Below are 25,320 nucleotides of genomic sequence, written 5' to 3'. Positions count from 1 at the left end.
GATGCGAAAGAGAACATCCAGTTCAGAGCTGAAAACATGTTAGCTGATATGGCTGTACTTTCCACGAAACACCAAGATGGTCCTGTGACCCTCACCAGGACGAGTGAACGTACTGTAAAATCATGTTTCTTGTGGGTGATGCATGTCTTTGAAACAGAAGAAACAGCTTAAACCTGCTTTAACCTCGGATCCTTTGAAGAAACAGTTGGATAAGATCTATCGATCGATTAACTATCAACTTTAAAACAGGCTTGGTGTGCTGAGTGGCCTGCTCACTTTTTAATCACTTCTGCTCACTTTACTTATGCTTTTATGGCATTTTAGATTCACCATATTTCTCAGTGCATGCACTCGGAAGCATGATTTGTACACACTGTGATATTTGCAACAACGTGTAAATTGGGATTTTCAAAAATACATACAATTTAGCCATAGTTACAGAAATATATTAACTGTTAATTTAGTTGTATACTGTAAATCATCAGTAATGTATCTGGAAAGAGCTAGTTATATGATAAACTGAATTACCACATTATATAATACAATATATTATATTGTATTATATAATAATATATAATACAATATATATATATATTCTGTATACAATATATAACATTCTGGATACATAAAAAAGTCCTCCAATATTACAGGGCAGGGACATGCTGTAACTGACAATGATTTCAGGTATAAATTAACTGATTACAAGGTTAATTTAAAAGGTACAGTTTAAATACCTGCTTGATGTTTCATATTTACATGATTACAGGATTATTTTCATAAAGAACTGACATTTTTGTATATTTAATTCAGTAATTTGCTTGTGCAGAAAACCTATTTTGCACTGGTAATCAAACTTTTTCCAATACATGATGAGCAATGTTTTGCTTTAAAGTGCACTGTAGTATGAGTGATGTTTCCACATGGCACTGATAAGGTTAAATCCAGTGCTGCTAGCATTTCATGCTACTTTGGCTTATAATACAAACTTGTGTTGATGCTTGACCTTTTTTCCTACAAAAAAAACTTCAGCCTGGTGTCTGTTCCTTGACATAACAGTGCCAAGATGGACATTCTCTTCACAATCTTGTGCAACACTGTTGTGAAAAGACTCAAATGAGCTCTGTTTAGAGTTTTTTTTCAATAAATCTGAAAACAAAAATAGGAAATTGAATTGGAAGTTATTTGCACTACTTGTAAGAACAACAGTGCTGACAAATGCTAATTTAATGACAAATGCTGTTTGCCATTTTGGGAGAAAGATGAACCAAATATTGTGGGGCAAATGGAAATATTGCTGTCAATAAAAACTGCAAACAGCACGTACTACTCACAGACTACAACTGTACTAAGTGTTGTGAATGATTCACATATTTTTATTTTTTGTTTTAGACACTAACTGGTGGTTTCACAGACCCAGTTTAGCACCAACGGGCATCTGAATTACCTAGTGACATTTAGGGAAAACAAGTCTGGTACAGGTACATTTTGTTCTGGGAATACAGCCTTTATAGTATATACAGTATATACTTTCAGTAATTTTAATTACCCTGACTGAAGTGGTACCGCATATCAGTGTTGTCTACAAAGCCAGGAAACCATAATTTTTCAGCACTGGCCTGGATTATAAGTCCCCATCTAGAAATCATAGTTAAATTAGTGGATTCTCTCTGCAGATTGCCTTTGGTCTGAAATAACATATATTGCCACTAATACAAAAATGATAGATAGTTCACAAGTGTTTTTTCCTGTGTACTGTATCTACTTTGCTGGAAAAAAAGTGAAATATATACAGATAATCATAATTATACTGTAATGGCAAATGGAAATAATCAGACATGGCCTCTGTCACATGAATCAGTTATTTACTCACTGTGATCAACAGGGTAACATATAATCAAGTCTTAGCACATCCTAATTGCTGTGGTTTCAAAACCTGGTCATGAAGAAACACTGTCTGCTGGTTTTCATTCCAGGTGAGCTCTACATCTCCAGAGCCAATTGATGTGTTAATTGATCTGTTTGCTTGTTTAGACATTAATTTAACTTGTTTCTTCAGTTAGTTCTTAGTTTAAAAAATACCCCGTTTTAAGGGATATGTTTCTACCAATCTCCACCTCAGCATACTGTACATACTGTAACTTTAACCCAGCCTCTCCTCACCTTCCATGTTGTTATTTCTGACTAATCAGAACTAACAGTAGTAGGTGATTAGTTGATGACAAACACACTCCCACAGAGGACCAATTGGTTATTTTTTACGCAACACATCTAATTAAGGGCAGTTATAAAACACAAAAATTGGTACAGGTTTGATACCAATTATAAATCCCATTTGACTTTAAATGATCTGGAAGCAAAGTCCCAAAGACGCCCCAGATAGAAACCTTAAGAAATAACACAACTGGGGCAAAACCCATTCCCTCATGGTGTGATGACTTAGTTTGCAAAAGCTTTTGGAAAACTAAAAACAAGCAAAAAGATAATATTACCATCATTTCATTTGCTTCTAATTATGTTCAATGTGTTCATTTTGACCAATATAGTTATCGATGACAAAAATAAGGACTAAATGAAAATCTCAACATACTGTATTTATTGTATGTATAATACAGCATATTAGAATGTACTGTACACTAACAGTATTTGATATTGAGAGGCACTGTTAATTCATTCTAGTGTTGAGCTCTGATTTCAAAATATTGCTTCTTCTTACCTCTACTTGTATGAACATGTAATATCAAGGCATTCCATTATATTTTTAATTATACTGTTAAAATTCAATTACACTGCTACCTAATTCCACCATGTTAACTGGGAGTTCATGAAAGCAACATTCTGTAACGTTTTCTTTGTCTAAGGAGAATCAAGTGAAAAAGGATTCAATAGAATTTACCCCTGGTTTATAAATAGAAACAAAAGCAAGGGGAAGCTGGTTTCGCTTTTATTTTCAACAGAAAGAAAAATGTAATGACATCCCATTTTTGAGTGCATCTGCACTCCTATGCCTCCTCACAGACACGTGTGCACAATCCAAAAAAATGAGCAAATACTGTTGTGACTTTGTCAGTAAATTAACATACTGTTTGTAGCAAACTCTGATTAAGTTCAGGGCAGGAAATATTGTGCACGTACATGTACATGTATAACTGATGTTAATTTGCTTTTGTTTATTTCACATTAACCTATGTGTATTGTTTGTATAACACAAAGAAATCAGAATTTGGTTTATGAGTTGTGCAGGATTTATGGATTATTGCTGCCCTCTATGGTACTGTCATCTGTTTTCTGTCTTTTGGGCTACATTTGCTGCTACTCAGAGGTACTTAAACACACCCTAGTGTACCAATGGACACGCTAAAAGACCACAACCATCACCCCGTAAATGGACACATCTGACTGAAGCACGATATAAACATCCTGTTAAATCACGCAAGTCCCTATGTAAACTAATATCACCTAATAGGAGATTGCTGTGACTGTATCTTTACTTCACCCATATAATTAGGAATCAGTGTGCTGAAAAGAAAGTGCCCACTAAAGCAGTTGGTTATAGCTGAGTTTTTTTCTCTGTGTTTGAAATGTTGGAGCTTCAGGGTGCAGTATCTTTAAAAAAAATGAACAAGGCACTTTGCAAATGTGAAACTTAACATTAAGCCCATTAGTGTACAACAAATAACACATTTATGTCACAGACATCGTGAAGCTGCCGAGAGCAAAAAATTCAAAAGGATAATGAAACAGGTCTACTCAAACTTTAACCCAGATCTAAGCTGAAATCGTTAGAAATGTATTGCTGGCAAAAAATGGTGCCATAATCTGATTTAGACAAGTATTTCAAATGATAACCTTTAAATGCCATGCACTCTTTTTTGTTAGTGAGTATTAGCTGACATTTTGTGTGTGTCCATTACAATTCCTTTGATGTTGAATGAAGCATGTACAATTAAATTCAATGACTAAAAGACAATGAACTTATGCAGAACCTTTTGCTTATGGGCAATACATTAAAAATGTATACTTTTTTTTCTGCTTTTAACTAAACTTAAAAGAAGGCTTTAAAGGATTAGCATTAATTTTCTTCCCAAAGAGATACAGCAATACACTTCTTAACTTTCAAAGTGAATTAGCTATACCTGAAATTAAATTATTATCTAGACACACCAAGCTCTGAAGGAATTAATTCTGTAGGGACTGTGATCAATTCTAATAATGTCATCTTGTCAATAGAAAAAAAAAGAATTTGACAAAGCTTGTGCTTTTCATTAACATAAATGTTTAGAGAGTACAAGCTATTATAAAGCATTTAAGTTGATGATGGCAGGCAATGCATTGGAGTTTTTGAAATAAAATTCAATATTGTTTTCATGTCTGCCAAGGAATGTTCATCTCCAGTGACCTTAATAATGCAGACAAATGAGATTTAACAAGGTGTTCATTACATTGTTCATTATCAGGCCTATCTAATAGATGTTTCAAACCTCTTAAACTAATTTCTTGACAAGATTTTTAAATTCTAATCTCAACCTGAAGTCAATAAAACCTGTTTCCTACATATAAGGAAGACGTGTTTTTATTTTCTTTTAGTAATACCCATTTAAAAATCCCATGGTTTTTTTCATTATCATGAAGGAAAATTGTCTTAAGAGTCTTAATTGGATTCTATAAGATGTGTTTCTAAATTGGCTTTTTTTCATTGTGTTTTCGTTTCTCGCTTTCACCCCATTGCAAATTGAACCCGGGGGGGCAGAGGTGGTTCTTCTGACAAGACTCATTGAGAACTGTTGCATACTAGAAATTCAATTTATTTGAAGATTGACTGTTTCATTCCAGAGTTTCTATAATGGCTTTCCACTGTTCTTTTTAATTAACTCTTAACATTAATGCACTGGATATACTCTTAGAAGCTTCATGTTTCCCTTGTGATCAACACTTGAGGTTGCAGGACACAATTTTAATTTCCATTGCTGATTGACTAAATGAAACATCTCTCTATGGAAGTCTAACAATACCACAATAAAACCACACATTACAGCGTCTTGTTGCGAGATAAGCAATAGAAAATAGTGCTAGATTCAGGAAAAATCTGTATATATTGTATTCAAATTGGAAATATGCCGAGCTTAAAATGGCAACTGATGAAAAAGACTAAATAAATATGTTGATACCTCCTTTACATCTTTTAAGAAATGCAGAGAAGCAATAAGAAGGCAAATAAAATGCTGGAATAAATGCAGTAGTTAAATTTTAAATCAAGGTATGTCGTGTTGAAGTTTTACAATCCAGTGGTAAAACCTGTTTTAGAATATTGTGTTTTGGATACAGTGTTGCATAAAATATATTGATGCTCTGGAATCAGTCCAGGAAAGAGTAACCAGATACATTCCAGGGCAGAAAGGAATGTTTTACTGTATACTGACAGGCTAAAAGAACCAAACTTTTTTAGTCTTGAGCAGAGAAGACTACCTGTATGAGGAGGTATTCCAGTATTCAAAATCTTCAAAGGCATCGACAAGGTCACCCTAGGCTTATTCAAATGTAACACTAAAACACGAATCAGAGGACACAGGTGTGAACTACATGGAAGTGCATTCAAAGCTAAGAACAGGAGAGACTTCCTTAAATAAAAGGTGGAGGGAAGAAGCTTGCTTCTTTCAAGAACTACCTAACAGGCTACATGAACTGAATGGCCACTAGTCATTTGTAACCTTTTTATTTTAAAATCAAATTAACAGTGAAATTTGTTATGAGCATTTCTTCAAAATTTATAAAGGGCAAAATATCAAACAGGACAAAAGGACAAAGGAGGCTGTACAATAACATGATTTATGCCTAAGAAACAAACCACCAAAAAAGCATACAAACAAACAAAAAACCATTCTGTTGTGGAATAGCCACCACCTTGTGTTGTAGAGTTAATCACCCCATTCAATGGATTTGATGCTGTTTAATAAGCAGCCTTGCAAGTGGGTCTTAGCCAGCAATGCAGCCAAAAGAGCTGTCAGGACCAGTTATACAGAGATGACAAGGGATTTGGGTGGAGACCCTCTTCTGGACAGTACAGCAGCAGGACAGTTAGACCACACAGAACTGAGCCCTTAAACCCAATCCAAATCACTGGACTATACCCACTGTGGAGTACTGAGTCACTGGGCACCTTAATCCACAGAATTATATACACATCTATAGTTGTAGAGCAGCAGCAGTACAAGCAAATTCAAAATCTACTGTCTGTGATATGAAACACGGGCTAGGGAAAGTTATAGAATCTTTAACTGCAATTATCATCCGATGAATACCAAAGGATTTGCTTTAAAAATGTGTTTCCTTCATACCAGGCAACAGGACATTGATGCAGAGTAAAAATGTATTTTTTTTAAAGAAGGGTAAGCTTTCATGATTTTTCAGAACTTTCTGAGTTCTGGTGAAGATGCATAGGAGTACTGAGTAACTCAGTAAACCTTACATAATACTGTATGTACAGCATATGTTTATACAATAACAGCTTCTTATTTATTTTAAATATTGAGTTGTGTGCTAGTAAACTTACTGTATGGATACATTTACAGTAGGATAACCTGCCAAAAAAAAAAATTGTATTTCGCACATTTATTATTGGACACTATTAATCTACCTTGGCAAAAGAGCTTTTTAGATGAAATCAATCTTTTCCAAACTGCAATGGAAACTACATAGTGCTGATGACTCAGGAGAAAATGGCTAATGAATAAACTGAATGCAAAAATGGAAATACTATTTGTAGCATATAATATAGTAATAATATGGTCTCATTAACATCTGCAAATATGTTAAGGAAAATTGGCATTAATGAAGTATGATAGCAACAACAACAACATTATTATATCATATTGCATTTTAAAGATGCAAAGGAAATACAGTATAAGAGCTCAACTACCCTGGGAGATAGTAAAGATTAAATTTGTTATTTTACAATTATTTTCTGATAGTTTGAAAATTCCATATGTAAAGCACTGATCATTACTGTGTATAATTATTTACGCATTGCTTGTATAACTAAATAAATCCCCTTTGTACTGTATATAGGAGCTGATAACTTTCACCATTTCATTTTCCTACAATATTAATTATTGTCTAAAGATGGCAAAAATACAGCCGCTTAGCATTTAAAGTGACAAAACAGTGTCACATACAAAATAACATTTGATCCCAAGGAAAAGATAAATACTATAATAAAAGTGAAATTTTCAAGCTGACTTCTTCAAAACGTTCTCTTTTCATTGAAGGTCTTTTCATTAAAATTTGAAAAATGTAATTAGTAAACTCAGGTGGGTGACAAATGAATTCAGCACAAAGTACCTTTTTCAATTAATAAATCTATAAATAGTTCTAAGAAAGATCAACTAGTATTTAGAAAGAATAATAAGGAAACCTATCACACTCTTTGAGCTATAGAAAAAAAAAGATATTTCACTCATTGGTATGGCCTTAATAAAAAAATATAGATATAATTGCCTGTAGCTGATTTATCAGTTTACCAATTTCCTATCCCCAATGGGTATGGTTATATATTCCATGATGCCCTGTATCACATTCATTTTCAATACATTTAGTTTTAAAATGAAAGAAAGGAAGCAGCAACTATCTGCAAAATGGAGAGCACAGAGCATTTAAACAGAATATATTCCTTTTATACATTCAGATTTTCTCGCCAATTGTCTAATTTTATGTATAGACCTGCAGGCCTAGTCTTACAGTTGTTTTACAGCATATGCATATACAGTACATCCTGAATAATGTTTCATGAGAAAAGAAAAAATAAAGGATATCCTATGCTGTCTTTAACCGAAACAGCGGGTTGGGTATAGACTGTTACTATAGACTGAATATTAGTGTTCTCTAAAACATGCTAAACAGAGCCCTGTGGGTTGTGAACTTGTGTAAGTGGAGAGGGAGTCTTAGCTGGACCATCCCAGCAATTCTAAAGGCCTGCATGCAGCCACAGCAGCACATTTCAGCCTTGCCACAGTAATAATAGCCTCTAACGTCCACTGATTTCCAGTGGTAACTTCATTTAGAGTTCACTCAGTGAGAAATGCATTTGTTTCTCTGTAGCACAGCTCTGTACAGCCCCTTTTTACCAGTTTCCTTGATGTTAGGAGTCTGTTATTGATTTCCTATTCCGGATTTATTATGGCATATTTTCCCCTTTCTTGTCTATCTAAATATGCCTGCCTCTTGAGCACAATTGTTCATACTGAGTTTACCATGATTGGTACAAGTACTGTATAACCGATTTTCTGCATCATGTATCACGATTTTACATTTTTTCTCAGTAGTTTTCAGATGGGAAATACTGTACTAAACACGTTACAACAGATCTTTTTATCTCCTTTAAAGCATATACAGTAATTCTACAGTACATTTAGTGTAACATCCCTTTCTTCTTTTACAGTATGTTACTTATATGTTATACTGCAGCTATTAAATTCTGTAACGATTTCTTGGACACTTTGGATTACTAGAATTTGAAAGTATTGCTTTGGTCTCTTTTTTAATACAAAATCAGTCTAGCAAAAGTGCAATAAATGAGTCATAATTTATAGAGCAGGTACACATTTCATGTAAGACATTCTGATTATGTTTTTACTGCAATTATATTGTTAATATAGCAAATTAGTGGTATGAATGTATCTAGGTTTGCGCACAAGTGCTTCACTGTACCATTTTTTTTCATACAGATTATTATTATTATTATTATTATTATTATTATTATTATTATTATTATTATTAAAAAGTCAAGAATTTGCACTTCAACCTTCCTCTCTGGGGGACCCATTTTGAAGATACCACAGTCAACATAGCCCCTGTTATTAAAAAATAAATTTAAACACATTAGTCACGCCACTATTAATTATGCAACAATTAATTGCTGGATTTCGGGAGTGTTGACTTGACACAATATTTTCCTAGAACTGGGAGTGAGCGTTTTCCCTATGTTTCCAGAGACCTCCTGCACAGTCTTCTCTGCATGTTTAGGACTCTTATTTTTTTTTAGTTACCATCTTATTGCAGTAACTGCCTTCTTTCGCCATTTTGAATGTACTTCCTCTTTGTTTCTATTTGGCTCCTCTAGCACATGCTTCACTGTTGATTCTGTTAATTGGGTTGGTATAAATTGAGTTAATGCCACCTTTTGCAAAACAGTCTGAATGTTTTACCGTTTTACCACTAGTTTACCATTTTTCTCATGTACACTATAATTTTAAGTTTTACTGCAGTAGTGGACTATCGGTGAGTGGATATACAGTAGATTACTGTGCGCTCCGTATGGTGTTCATGAACTAGAAGTGACAAATATTGTCATATGCGTTGCAATTAATAAAAACTGATGAAAGGATAGCCTAAATGGTGATAAAATGTAAACACTTAAGAAGACTTAAGAACCCCTGCAGGGGTTAATCAAAGTAAAATGTTGGCTAAACAGTTTATAGGCATACTGTGATATATGTACTGCATGTTATATATATATAACGGTATATAATTATACATAATGTATATATGTAGTGTTACAAATAGCTGTGAGTAGGTAATAGTATGCCTTATACACAATACTGAAACAGAAAAAAAGTTAAGTTTTAAATATTAATTATGCAGTGCTAACCAATTTCTAGAATTTCTCAGTAGTTCATATGAGTCCAACAATTAAGAAAACATAAGTATAAAAGACTACTTCAAAATCTTGTTCACCTTCGAAAAATAGGACCAAGAAGAGGTCAACAATGTATTCAGCGCTCTTCAAAACCCAGAAGAAATACCAGGAATACTGTAAATGAGACAGTGGAACACAATATCAGAAACCACCTTGCGGGAAATAGGGACACTTAAAACAAAAAAAAAATCACAGCAAAAGCTAATGATAAAAAAATTAAAATCACACTGAAATCTGCAAAGCAGAAAAGAAGTAATTGCCTCAGAGCACAAGACTATTCAATAGTACTGTACTGTAGATCATCCTTACTTAGCCCTGATCCGTCTCTGTATCATGTCATTGGACACTTTTTAGAGTCACCACCCTTTAATGGAATGGATAACTCATTTTGGCTGTGACCTTCTAATTGGTTAACATATCCTGATATTCTTTAGAAAATGCAGAAACGTGGTGAAAAGGAAATTGAGAAATTATTGATTGAGTTGTATAATATAGTTGTGAATGTATTGATTACAGGCTCCCACCAGAACACTGTTCATTAGAACAGCTTTCCCTCCTACATGATCACACTAGAATTGTAAAATACTGTGACAATGCAGTACAATCAAGTGCAATTAATCTTTTCCCAAACATTCATGTGCCTGTTGAAAGAAAATACACAGTGATACTAATGTCAACTGCTTGCCTTGATCTCATTATGCTTAAATGAAGCAGGAAAAAATAAATACTATACTGTATATTGTTCTAATGTTTCAAATGTCCATCACATACAGATGGTTGTCCTTGACAAATTTGAATTGTATTACTTTTTGTTTTTTTGACAAAGTACCAAATATAGGATGGTAGCAACATTGCAAATTTTCTTTATGATGAACATGTTTTAATATTCTTGTAATCTTCCTAGCTTTATTCATTATGAATAGTTTGGGGGAAAGTATTTTCATTATGGAGTGCTATGTCAATTTTAAATGCTTAAAACGATAATAATGTGCACGATAACACAGATAACACAGATATTTAAAACTGACCTTGACTCAGTTGGCATTAAGGGGGTTTTTACAAGCATGTTTGTCATCTGCCTGAAGCTGTCTCCAGATGTTTTACAGAAGTCCAGATTCTCAAAGGAGTACATAGCGTAGAGTTTTTACAGCAGTTTACAGATGGCCATACGTGACTTTCACTTCTTGAAGGTATTAAAAGTTAATGTGGGAAGTTTTGCAATAAATCTAATTCAGGAAAAAACCTTATTGTCATTTGTGATTTTTTAAATGTCTCATATTAAAAAGAAATGTTAATCAGATTTATTATTAAGTCACTAATTTTAAACATAACGCTTTGGCTTCAAATTTAAAAAAAAAACGATTACCTTATCAAAGAATTACGCCTTAAAATGTTTTTCACCCAGTTATGCAACTGATATCGTGCTATAGCTCCACTCCTACATCCTTTACAAAGACGAAAACTTAGACATTTTGTAGTATTGTGTATTTACTTGATTTTTAAATCATGGAGTTTTCAGAGAATTTGAGTTTATCTACCAGATGAAATGAAGATTATGCTCTGTGTTTGCTTTGTTCAGAGGCAAGTATCATGTTGACATCTGGGCAGTATATTACACTGATAGACTTCTACTGTACATACTGCACAATTGTATTCAATGGAGTGATATGGAATATTTAAGTCAAGGATATGCAAGTGATTCAGAATTACAGCAACCAAGGTGGGAACAGTATAAAGTGAAATAATCTTATTAACAGGATGTCACACCTGTCTCCTTTGGTTTTATAAGGCTTCTGCCATTTGCCAAATGTCAGGATGGAACATAAACTCAGACTGTTTCTGTGGTTCATCTTCCTATTAAATAAACCTCATCTTCTGCTTCGCTGAATTTTATAAGGTTAAAATACTGTGGTGTATTAAAGACCCTAATTATTGAGCTTCCTCACTAAACTGAAGAAGCATGCAATAAGGTTAACAGATATAAACGATGGGGCAGATCTTCAGTATATCAGCTTGTTTCTATTTTCAATATGGTACAGCAGCTGAGTTCACAGAACAGGATAAGGCAAAAATCTAAATGTCACATTGGATCTTCTTTATATTCACTTAAGTCAAGACTAGTTACATGCCACTGCCAGCTTTAATTGTTTTCTGCGTCACTCATTTTATCACAATGCCAAGGCCTTTTGTAAAAGCTACTTTAATAAAACGATAAGCAGCAGCACCACCTAGGCATTGTTATATTAACTCCAGCTTACAACAACTTTTGCATTATAAAGTATCTTAAAATTATTCATATACTGTACAAATACTGTACACATGCACACAAGCACTGTTTTTCAACATACACACAACCGTTTTCGCCATGCTACAGTATATACAGTAATAAGAGGCCTGTGTCAATCAAGACAAATCACAACTTGCAGTGAGATATATGATTGAGATATTGAATGACAAGTCACCCACTGACAGCTGTGCACTGGATACTTATTACTTAATAAAGAACCTAGAACAGCATCTTTGCCAGGCTTATTGAAGATTTATAACATGTCTCTTCATGTAGCCCATGAATTAATGTACAAGACATAAACAAGTGTTTTGTATACATTAATAAAACAGTAATGTTTAGTATTTCAATTTAAAAAAATAATTCATAAAATATAAGATTTACATTTTTCATATAAAAAGAAGCATTTTATTTTTTTCAGAGGTTATATTTATAATTGTGACATGAACTAACTGCTTAATTTCAGAAAATTGTAAAGAAAATCTACATTTTATTATATTCTTTACCTGATTTTGGTGAAAAAGATCTAAATGTTAGCATCCATGTGTTATAACAAAGCTCTGTGGTCCTCTATCTACAGCTTCCATTGTCTTATTAGGTCCAAATTAAATCTTCCCTGCATCTCTGCTGAAAAATCAGGACAAATGCATTGAAAAGATAAAATACAAAGCTGTTTTTCCCTGTAATTGTCTAAAATTGCATGCACAGTATGTGCAATTCAAAGCAAGAAGATTCTGTTTCGTTACATTAAATAAATACGCAATATGGCTTTCATATTCAAATTCCTTAGAGAATCACACTGATCCTCTGTTGGTGTCAGCAAAATGAACCAGTACTGTAATTACTGCAAACCATAAGGCATATATTCTGCTGGGAAGATCATCCATGAGCATTTGCAAAACAAGAAAATTGTGTGGGCTGTGTCCCAGGGAATGCCAAACCAATTGGCACCATCAGATTTGTGGTGATGGTAGGGGATGCATTCTTTCACTACACAGTCACCAGTGACAAAAAGTGGATGCACCACCCCGAATGTGAAAACCTTCAGCGGAGTTTGCAGTGGCATCACTAAGCCAATCCACCTTCAGCCCCTCACAGCTGTCAAAGGGGACTTCACTGCTCAAACGAGCTTACAGAAAATATCAAGAAACAATGAAACACCCAAGCTTTCGGTAATACAGTATAACATCCTTCACCTTCATGTCAATGTCTCAGCTCCATACAAGGAAGAATCCTGGAATGCTGCCTCTTCTATACAAATCTCTAATCTCACGCGAAACAGGACAATGAGGAGATGCTGCCATTTTAAACTTGCTTGAAACCATGTGAAGCACACAGATGATCAAGCAGAGTGGAGAGCAAGGCCTTGCTGGGCAGACACCCACTCAGTGGACCAGACTGAATGATAAACAGAATGGGCACAAACTGGCCTCTCTGTCACTGTACAAGGCCGCCAACTTTTCCTGCAGCATAAAATAAAAACACATGTACTGTAGATGTAATACAAATTCTGAATTAAACATGTTGAATGCTGAAAGATAAGAGCTGTTACATCGCTCACCTGTTCAGTACCACCCTCCTTATATCCACCGTCTTTTATTTTGATTAATGGAAAAATATCTGGATGTAATCAAAACATTTTATTAACTTCATCTCTGATAAAAAAGGTAAAATTGAAATACTGGTGGTTTAATGTCCGTATTTATTTGGAAAAAAACAGCTTACTTCAGTACTATACTGTAAACACGTTTAATACATATTGCTGGAAATTTTCATGGCTCCTTTTTCAAATTAATTTCAGATCTTAATTAGCCAGCATTGATACAACCCATAGAACACCAATGAATTGTCTTCAGAAACAATAAACATTTACAGAACAACTGCAGCTTGGGAATTAATTTAGAAGCTCTGTAGCTGTAGGGGCCAAAACAGAAAAAGTCACCAGTTTAACACTACAGTAAATTCACCAGTTTAACATGCAGATTTCTAATGAGAAAGTCATTAACCATTTCAAATTACTTTAAAAGTGAGCTAAGAATTCTACATACAGTATAGCTGTATTGAAAACTACTATACGGACTTGGTGATGTTAATAATGTAATGAATATGAGATGGGATTTCAATTCACTTGCTTCGGAATTTGTCTGCTGTTAGAGAAAGATTTGACATTTCATCTCTTCATTTTAAAGCTGTCTTAACACAAATCCCTCATTGTGGTCTTATTTGTGATACATTAAATTAGCTGCCCTTGCTTTATTGAAATGCTTCGTTGGTAGTTTACGAATAATACAAATTTCCAAATACTCTAATAGAACACACCTGTCTCAGGAAAGGGAACATTCTGATCTCAAATCCCAAACGTATAAAAATAAGTCATCAATTAAATGAGACCTTCCACTTTTTAAAACTAATATGTCAAATGAGGAGTTATTTTTCTTTAAATTGTAGTGGTATAAAAATTTGATATTTATCATACAACCTTTAATAACTACGCTTAAAGGAGTGCAAGGAAACATTTAATTAACCCAGATCATTTAAATTTTGGGCTTTATATGTATGGGATGGGAAAATTCCAATCAAAAGGCATAATTAAAGTTTAAAAGATTATGAAAACGTAAGATTACAGTTTCTCAAATAAACTTAATTAAAGCTATTGGAAATTTTAAATAACTTGCTTTCAGGCGACAGCATCCTATGATAGTCACCAAAAATATGAAACTCAATTCTCCTGGTTATTTTTTTTTATTAATTCTGGCGAAAAAGCCTAGAAAATACCTAAACATACAAAAAGTCATAAAAGAGAAGTGTAAAAGCAGACTAACACGAGACCTGGATGACTATACACATGTGAATAAATTTGATAAGGATTCAAAAGAATAAATTTGACTTGCTTAGGTGTTCCAACTTGCCCCTAAAGTGTGGGATTTCAGGCCATACTTATGTGCAAAAATGTACTGTACTGTGTACTGTATATACTCAAGTGTTCATACAGTATATGTTATTTGTTGAAATTGACACTGTTATGTATAATCTTTGTTAACTGGTCAATAGAAATGTAAATGTAGGATTTCTACATTACTATATGATAACAAACCCATTATGTAATAATCTATGTGTTTATCACATTAAATGCTAATAATCAGGGACAGTGGCTGCAAGAGAATGTATCAATACACTGTATATCATCTCTCATAAACAGGAAATGAAAGGGTGAAAAACAATAAAGCAGCTTAAAAAACAATAACCCATCTATTCATCCACACAGCCCATTTTGTAGCCAGTTCCTCCAATTCAGGGTTGCAGTGGAGCCAGAATTTATCCTGACAAGCAATGGGACACCAGTCCATTACAGAAAATACCGTGATAAAAGAAATAGAGTACATTTACTTTCATATCAGAGGTTTATACAGTGTTTCTGACTTATTTTATTTTTTATAATATGATCCTGATTACTGCAACAAACACTACTACTCTTAATTATAAACTTCACAAGTATTACAAGACATACCTTTTGATGTACAGTAATTCCTTTCTCAACTCTGTATGAAAATGAAATTAGGACAACAAAATAAACTATGATTAGCAAATAAAGTTGATACTGTAAATAGCATTATTATAAACACATTCGTTGTGTGTGTGTTTGCATAAAGCTTATATTATTCAAATGTTGATTAATTGTTTTAGAAGTACGCATTTACATTATTAGCAAATCTCATAATTATAGAAAGCAACTAAGAGCTTTGGGATTATTTCTTTTAAATACCCTGTACAAAACAAAGATTATTTTTAACAAAAATGTCATGCTCTAAATTACAATGCAGCAACTCTTATGGTTGAAAAGTATTTAAATCTACATTTATATTAATATTGGGAACAATTATTTTACAAAAAATACAATTACAAAATGAAATTAAAATCTGAAAACATAAGAATTATGTCAGATAATCTCGAAAAGAATATACTGGTTTATAAACTATCGTGTAAAAGAAATATTCACTCAACAACTGTTGTGCAGGTTGTCTGTCGTGATTAGAGGTACTGTATATTATTTCATCTTTTATGCATCTTATTCTTATCTGCCGAAAGCAGATGGCTGGCTTTGGTAAAAAAGCAATGCTATTGACTGTGCGTAGTAAACATAGAATACAGAAAGTCTTTCTTGCTCTTTGGCTTTAGAAACAGAATTCAGTTCTCAAGTGGAAATTTGATCTTTCAACTATTAGAAAAAACCCCATAAGAAAACCCCACTTTCGTTTCCAGTAAAGTTTGGATGTTACTGTACAGTATATACAGTAACTGCTCATCACTGTGTTCTCTCAGAACTTGAAAGCAATAAGCATAGACAGTTGTGCAACTTCACATTTTGCCCTCAGGTCCATACTGTACTTAGATTTGCCAGTTTTTGTGCAAATTAATATCTGTGCAAACTGAAGATGAACATTTTGCAGATTCAGTTTAATACATTAGCGTGAATTTACTGTACATGTACAGTTGTCTGAATTTGCAGCTTGAGATGTTTGGAATGTGACTTCTCATTGCCTTGTCATAAAGCTAATTAGTTACCTAAAATGGACTCATCTACAAAGGGGAAACCACAAAGGATTTTTTTCAGTTCATTTATGCAATTAAATTTAAATGAGAAGCCAGGGGTCTAAAGAAGCAAATTTAAATATTGAAAGTCATCTGGAGTCACAGAAAGTTGTTCGAGCTCTTTTGTGATTTCTGAATCTTGTTAGGTGACATAGTTTGTCTAATTTCATTTTTTTTCAGTGCCTGTTCTAATTTGTGAGCTTTATTGATTTTCAACATTTTGTGTTTTACATATTTCGGTTTTATGTGGGTAAAATTGTAAATTGAAATTTCAGAATGTTTGCCCACACCAAAATTACTTTCATTAGAGTAATTTAACTGTAGAGAATGAGCTCTGCGAGCCTGAAAAGATCATTTAAATTGTGTTCTGCTTGTATTTTTTTTGTTCTGATCTGATCTTCTTCTGATATGGTGTCCTAATGAGAGAAATATACCATGGAGCTGTACCATCAATAAACAATTATTATCAAAAGTGGGTTTTCATAATACAGATCCCATTTCTAATACAATGATGTACTGTATTTAGAAATGCTTTCATTGCAAGTATTTTGCTTTTGTAATTAAAGAAACATCTTAATACTCTTACTATCAGAAATATGATTTTCACCCTGAAAGGGTCATGGGAATCCAAAGATATCCTGGATTTGGGGAGCTCAAGGGAAGACTAAACCCCAGACAGGACTCACATTTATAATGTATACTGTAGATATTATTATTCTTTGATTTTTTTTAACTGTACAAAAAACATTGTTTGCCATAAATGCCCTGTATATATAGAAACAGGCTGTACCCATTTTTCTCAAAGAATAATGCTATTGTGATGAGGAAAAATGTCTTCTCTCCTGCAGTTTTATTTCACTTACTATGACCTAGAATTATACACATACTGTAATAATCATTTTCAAAAAGCACTAGTGGTAATAGTTCTATATCTTCACTTTCAGTGATTCAGCACAGCTTTGTTGAAACTCCATGTTAAGAAAAGTCTTTGCAGTACTCATCATAATGGAGTCTTAATTTCTTATTTAACCAAGGCCTGGTTAATTTGATAAGAAATTAACAACGTATTTATACTACACTTCCATCACTGCAAATTTATTTTAATTAAAATATTTGAAGTATGATGGATTTTCACAATAAACTACTCAACCTTTACATCATTGGATTACATAGTAATCATTTGAAATAATTAAGTGAGTAATTAACATGAATGTTAACAAACTTTTCTTCTAAAGTTGACCTCCTTTCAGTTTTCAAAATCCACAAACTCTAATTGATAACAAAAGTTGTTAATTAGAACAGAAGGAAACTTTTGCTCTAATTTCCTCATCTTCACAGTGTATTTTAATTAGAAGGATTTCCATTTTTAATTTAATTTAAAGAGATGTAAATGGTAATTATTAGACAATTACACATAATGCAATAAAATGAACAAATTCTTTATTCTAATCATATTGTTTTTTGGGGGGACTCCTTTTAAAGATAAATTATCATTTTTGCACATCTGTATTTATGCAGTCATGTTCTGAATATTCTAAATATAAAGATTCTTTTCATTTTAGGTGTACTCACAACAGCAATAATGAACATGAAGGACTGTCAAGCAGGAGCTGTCAAGCAACACATCAGCGTGATATTAACAGATAAGTGTAAGTGATTTATAAAAATCAGTAACATCATCTGGTAAATTATTTCGCCATTTTAAATGCTCATCACCAAGAATGTAGACAGAAATAAATGCTTATGCAGTGTTCTCAACCAACAAAAAGCCATTAAAATGGTTTCAGTAAGAAACATGTTAGTGAAAAGATTTCAGTGCAGTAGTAAACAATTTATGACACTTGGCATACTTCAGCAACTATCATCTGAAACTATTCTGCGCTGTTTGTCATGCTGCCATTAAAGCTAATAACAGTCCTATTTTAACTGAGAGTAAAATAGTTTAATAAATGTGATAAACGCCAACTAATGTGGTCATCACAGAAATACAGTAAAATAGTTAAATACATTTGTTGTAGACAAGGTGGCATCTGTCTTTACATACTGTACATTAATGGATGAATGCTTTCCTTGCTTGCTGTTTTCAATGAACCACTAGAAATGTTCAATTACACATTGCCCTGAAATTGTTCCATTCTACATACTGTAGTAGATGTCAGCCTCGGAATTTACAAAAATGTCAGAATTGTGGTACCACTTTAGTTTCAAAATCTTAAACAAAATTGCAATACTATCACAATCATAAATATCAGCAGTATGCAATTGTTCCAAAAAAATAATTGCATGAGAATTACTGAAACATTACAAAAAAACAAAACAAAAAACAAATTAACCTACTCATTAAATCTTATCTATCTGCTGTTTCCTTATTGTTTTAAAATAACATTTGTATGCAGCCAGCAAATAAGCCATTATTTTGATTCCAAATTCTTTTTTAAACTTGGGGTGAAGACACATTTTACAACTGAAGTACTTACTTAGTATAATAGTATATTTATTACATTTTTTCAGTTTTTGCAAAGCTTTATAAAAGTAAGCAGCATTTTTATCATTCTAATTTAAAAACTCAACAATCACTCCTTTTAATCTTTTAATCTTTTAAAGTTTTCCTAATTTCACTTAAAATAAGTGTAAATACTGCAGTTATGCAAAACTTTATATATCTGTTCCAATTATCTTCACAGACACAGCAACCCTCTGTGTTGTTATGGAGACTAATCTGTGTATCTCCAGGTTTTAAAGGCATGTATAAAACTACACTCTGAGATGGCAGTGCTTCATTGTAATAATAATTAAACATTCATCAAAATTATCTTTGTAAGCCAGGTAATTATTAAAATTCTTTTTCCATCAGTGCTAATCCCCACCCCAAGTCCATACCTCATGAATCCAATAAATAAAGTAATAATTCCAGTTTTCACAGTTATTTGACAGATTGATAATACCTAAAGAGGACCTTCATGGTAATATCATGCAATATTTGTACATGCTATTCATAAACTATGCAAATACTAATCCCCAGAAACATAAATCATTTTCAATGCTTGTGGTACTTGTGTATTCTGTATTTTAAATACATCCCCATTTAATTTTTAGAACAGTCATGGCATTCATTATATTCTAGCTTAGCTGACATAAAAAAATCTAATTAAGTGTTCCATTTATATACTTTCTGAGATATCACTGTAAAATACTACATGGATATATTTAAATTATTTTATTGATCTATATCTGTCTAAGATATTTAAATTATATTAGATGATTAAACTCTTACATTACTAAGACTTACTGTACTAAGATTTAATGACATATAACGTTACAGAACACATAAATACAGCTGCTTGATAATCATTTTCTAAAGCTGAATTCTGTTGAATTTTAGTGCACTGCTCTGTATCATATGTTAACATTAATATGCAAGAGACAGACCTGAGATTTTGGATTATGGAGTATACATCAGAAATGGTATACATCAGAAACGTTTCAGTATTTTTCCATGAAGTTGTTGTTGAACAATGTACACTGTCCGTTAGAGGTGCAGCTATCATATGCAATAAACCCCCAACACCGGAAAGTGCTTTCGACTGCACCCACAGCAGTGACATCCCGTTATCAGAGGGACAGATTAAAAATAAAGTAGTAAATAAACAAGTAACCAAATCGCCTGTTCTTAATAATCCTTGCTAGTTGCTATAAAACTAAAATCAAGAAGGTGGTGAATGGGTGATGTCAGTGAGCACTGTACAAAAATACAGGTATTGTACGTTCTGTTTATGTACAGTATATAGTACTGTATACTGTGTACACTATTTAGATTTGTGACTTTCTAAAAGCGTTGTGATATGAAATGCTGTCTTGTCTGGAAACGGCCATCAGCCATTTGGAAGTTTCAGATGTGTGTGGTGTAACTTTGAAGGTAACTTCCATTCACAAGAATCTGAAGAAGAAACCAAATAGCTTTTTGATATAAGAGTATTGAACCAAAAGATCCTTATACTGTAGTTTCTCAATTTGGGAACTCTTGCAACTTTTAGTCTAATCAGGGGTATAGTAAAGCACAATACTGCCTCTGAGAGCTTTCTCTACCTCGTCATGTTCTCTCAGTTGTAGTCAGCAGATCTTTCCTAACATCCAGCATCGACAGTAAATGTCTCTCAGTAGAGGGGTTTCTAGTACTGTACTGTATGTGTGGCTGTTTTTCCGTGAGGTTATTCTAGATATGGTGTGTGCATGATACAATGCCGAAAAACCAGAGGAAAGAATCAATACTGCATTTCATAAAGAAAATGGTGCTTAGTTCATTATACTGTATAACACCCATGATTTACATGAAAGATACCTGACATACAGCTTTACATTTCTGCCTGATTTAGGCAGCCTGCGGCACCAAAAGATCATATTTTTTCTTCTTCATGGAATAAATTATGTGTTATGTTAAACATAGGTAATAGCACAACACCTTGAAAAAAATGTAAAAGGGCAAATGGCTCTATTCACAGTCCCATTCCCATGTACGGTATTTCCCACAGAGATTCCCTTATGCAAATGTTCTTATGCAAAGATGTCAACATTTCCTGGCATTTCTGAGAAAACAGTACAAAAAGTATTTGGGGAGACGTCTGAACAGTAAACACCCCCTTTTCTCCTTCGTTTCCATGGTGTCAGAGAAAAAGCAGGTCTTCTCAAGTGAAGTAAACTGAACCAATAGAAACTCAAAATGTATAAGGTCTTGTTCCTTTTCCTCCAGTAAAATGTATTGATTAAATTAGAACACATACAGTACAGTATGCAACTCACCAAATGTTATAGTTACAGCTGACATGTCATTCACAAATCATTTATTAAATTGAACTACAATACCATTTGGAAATATTCACTATTGTTGCAAAACAGTTGCAAAACAACAGCTAACACATTTTCTGTCATTCATTCTAATTAGAAAAGGTTATGATGTTACACAGACATAGAATAAGATACAGACAAATAAAATGAAAAGAACCGTTGGTATCCACCAAAATTTACAACTTAAGGAGATACTGTAAAAACAGTAGTTTTAGGTACAATCTTTACTGATGTTTGTAATTCAAGCCTGATTAAGATGAGATCATTAGCAATTTATCTTAACGAAGACCCTTGTGAAGTTATAAATCTACCATTTCTTTCTACCCCACATGTGTTGGTCTGTAACGCTGTACAGTTGCTCAGTTTAGTGCACTCAATGTCATCTGAGGCCAGACAAGCCAGAGTTATTGCAAGTGATTCTGTACAGTACATGCTACTGTATATCATGTTCACCCAAGCCAGGACTACAAAAAACAAGCAGTTTTTTTATATCCTTAGAACACACAGTATATAAAAATTAAATCACTTGGTGGTTAGAAATTATTGAGTAGTACATACCTTGCACAGCGCATGCTTCATCCAATGTGACTGATAGATATTGGTTGATTCATTCCCTATAATCTTGCGATGAACATTTTATACTGTATGTACTGTATAAATAGCTATGAGAAACAGGACTGGCGATACTGTTTGTTCTTAGGAAATGAATAGTCTTAGAATTCATATGAACCATTAGTTTGTAATGAAAAGACAGATTTTAAGCCATTTCAGTTCCTTTCCTTTAGAGACCAGTCACAGATCTGTTAAGATGTTCAAATGATCTTTGTCTTTTTTCTTGACAAGTTGCCTACTGTACTTATTCAGCAAGACCATGACATAAGCTTTTAACTATTTTCAGCTGGTGAGGCGTCTTCAATGACAATTAAACTGACTAATTTGATTCAAGCTAACCTTACAATATTGGCCAGTTTAATCCCCATATTGTGGGTTAAAGCACGCCTATTGTCAAGCAGGCCATGACATGAATTACAATGTGTACTACAAAACAGTAACAGAAACCAGAATGATTCAAGGAAGAAAAATATGTTTAGTAGAATGATACGCCATTCAACTACATAACAATATACTGAAATATAACAATAACAATACTATAAAACTTTAAAATATGAGAAAATAGAATAACTGGATAAAGTATAGTTTGTTTCAAATGAGGTGGTATTGCATGGAGATCAACAGAGATGCACCCACTTCTTTTTACAAATGATTGACATGAGCAGCAGTGCACCACACTGTATTTTGCACTTGTCTTCCTGACTAAACAGTCACTTAAAGTAAGTGTAAGGTTTGCTCAAGCATTTACAGTGGTTAAAATTGTGATCCAATCAAAAACGAAGAGTAGCACACAATTAAAATGAGGAGAGAACCAGAAAAAACAGTTATTTTCTTCTTCAATGACAGCAAATACAGATAGATAGTGCTGAGAAATAATAGGTATGACAGTCACACTTCTGGAGGTATAAAATAATCAATTATTTGATTCAGTAATCACAGGGATTTTGTTCTCCTTTAAAGATAACTGTTGCCATAGCACTCATAAAGGTCAGAGATATTCTCCTGGGATTTAAGTTCAAATACAGGTCAACAGTACAGAAGTGTACAGTATACAGTAAGTGTGATGTGAAACTTTAGAGGGAAAATAAAAGCTTTTTCATAGTGTAGATACATTCACAAATCCACAAACAGCTTTATTAGTCAAACATCATCTTTTGATAGCACAAATGCTTATTTATTTTTGCACTTAAATTATTTTTTAATTAAAAGGTAACTCCAAAAAACTGCCAAAAAAATGTTTTAACCTTGCCTTACCTATCCTAACCTATCCATGATACCAGTTAAGCAATACAAATAAAAGTCAAAGGTTAGGATACAGACATTAAGCAAATTATTTCATTCAAACCATCAAGATTAAAAAAGCTACTCACGTTTGATGGTAGTCAGCTTCTTGGTAGAAACCTACAATGAAATAAAAACAAAAAATGACAATGTAATGAAAGAGTATGATAAACTGTGCTCTCTCTATTTTCCAAAGACAACTGCACTGCACTGGATTGTTGATGATTTATTCTTTTTCACCAAATCTTCATAAAAGTTTTGTTATGAATATAAAATAACAAAATAATCTAAAATAAAGGCAACCTGTCTCTGTGCTTAGTTATTATTATGGAAAACTTTTATTATGAATTACTTTTACTATTTTAAAACAACTATAATCATTACTATTTTTCTTGTACATCCATATAGAACTACAGCATAAACAAGTAATAGGTGTATTCCATGCTGAAAAGAGAAGAAAGAAAACACAATGTTTTGGCCTTGGAGCCTTCTTCAGGTGTGAGCTACAGTATAAACATATATTTTCTTCTAGAATTTCAAGCTAATGAACAAGTATTACATTTTAGAAAACAGCAATTCCAAATAAAATTACCAATTTATATACAAAATTTCACCATAGTATTGCTTATCCTAAGTTGACTAATTACATGTAATCATTTTTGATTTAATCATATACAGTAGTTTTACAATTTTGCTGTTTCGTGGTGCAGAAGTATCACTTTAGCCCCATCTACTGGATTTTAAGATTAAACACAATGTGAAAAAAAATGCTACAAGTCAGTTATTTATAGTATTTTATCCCCCAAAAAATAACAAACTAAATCAAGTATTCTGAATCAGTTTCTGGAAAACAAATTATAGTAAACTAAAGAGAAAAGCAGGTTACAAACAATCTGGTTCCTCTACTTCATTATAGCACAGAAGAACAACAGATTAAGTGTTTTTGACTTCATAGTTTCTTTAGTTTTCTACAAATTGCATGATTGCACTTTGAATTATAGATGAGTTTTTAAGTCGCACTTAATACTTTATGAACTTCAAAAGCCTCAGGTTAAAGTTGCTGATTACATAAACTCATCCCATCACATAAATGAGGTAGTGCAATCTGGAAATGAAAAACATTTTTCTCTTTGCTATGCTCATTAAGTACCCACACTCACAATTAGCACCAGGAATAATTTTCAAATACTTTCAATGTCCTTTATCGAAGCCAGGTTATTCAAGGTTAAGTTCCTATTTTTTTTCTTGTTAATATTTTGACATTGATTATTACTGCTTTAGAACTTTTTTTCTGAGCATGTCAGTAACATTAATAACACCCATGACATTAAAATTAGAGAGCCAACATTTTGGGACAGCAGATCACAAAGAGCTGAAATAATAAGCAAATTAGGACAGCCATGTCAGATCAGGGCTACTCTGAAATTTTTGAAAGCCAGAATCGTTTTGTATTTAGTCTGGGGTTGTTTCATCCTGGTGCAAAAGGAAAATCAGTTTGTTTAAAATAAATGTAAATTGTGTAAAGGACAGATTTAAATTATTGTGTAGGCTTTTGCCAAAGATTATAAATCCATATTTTATTTACTGTATAAAGGGTCAAAAACTGTCTTTTCACGGGCCCATTATTTAAACTTTAATTTCATGTACTGTAATATTCCAATTTATAATGTAATAAATAATATTATAATGTAATAAACTACTGTAGGTTTTATGCTGTCACACTGTCACCTGCGGAATTAATAATAATAATAATAATAATAATAATAATAATAATAATAATAATAATAGTACAGTACATAAAGTTAAATATTACTTTAAAAATACTGTACACATCTTAGAATTAGTAAATGATCACTGACTTTTAGTTGGGTTTATTTCTCAATAGTGGACATTCTAACTGCAAAATTGTAATCAACCATGATTATCTTTTTCTCATTTATTTTAAAGAGGAAATTACATGTATTAATGTAATTTAACATCTGACTCTCTTTCAGTGAGAGTCTGTCATTTGTCTTATGTA

General features: G+C 32.9%; 1 long non-coding RNA gene across 1 annotated transcript in view; it reads right to left on the bottom strand.

The window, feature by feature from the left end:
* The window catches only part of LOC138241367 (uncharacterized), a 371,513-nt gene that overhangs the window by 140,375 nt on the left and 205,818 nt on the right, over window positions 1-25,320 (bottom strand). Inside the window, exon 3 of the long non-coding RNA XR_011190588.1 lies at window positions 23,390-23,420. This is a non-coding gene — a long non-coding RNA (uncharacterized lncRNA). The remainder of the gene's footprint in view (window positions 1-23,389; window positions 23,421-25,320) is intronic.

The sequence above is a fragment of the Lepisosteus oculatus genome, chromosome 1 (assembly GCF_040954835.1).
Source record: "Lepisosteus oculatus isolate fLepOcu1 chromosome 1, fLepOcu1.hap2, whole genome shotgun sequence".
In the NCBI taxonomy this organism is placed as follows: domain Eukaryota; kingdom Metazoa; phylum Chordata; class Actinopteri; order Semionotiformes; family Lepisosteidae; genus Lepisosteus; species Lepisosteus oculatus.
Note: the sequence above shows the minus strand (reverse complement) of the source record. Positions and strands in the feature narration are given on the sequence as shown.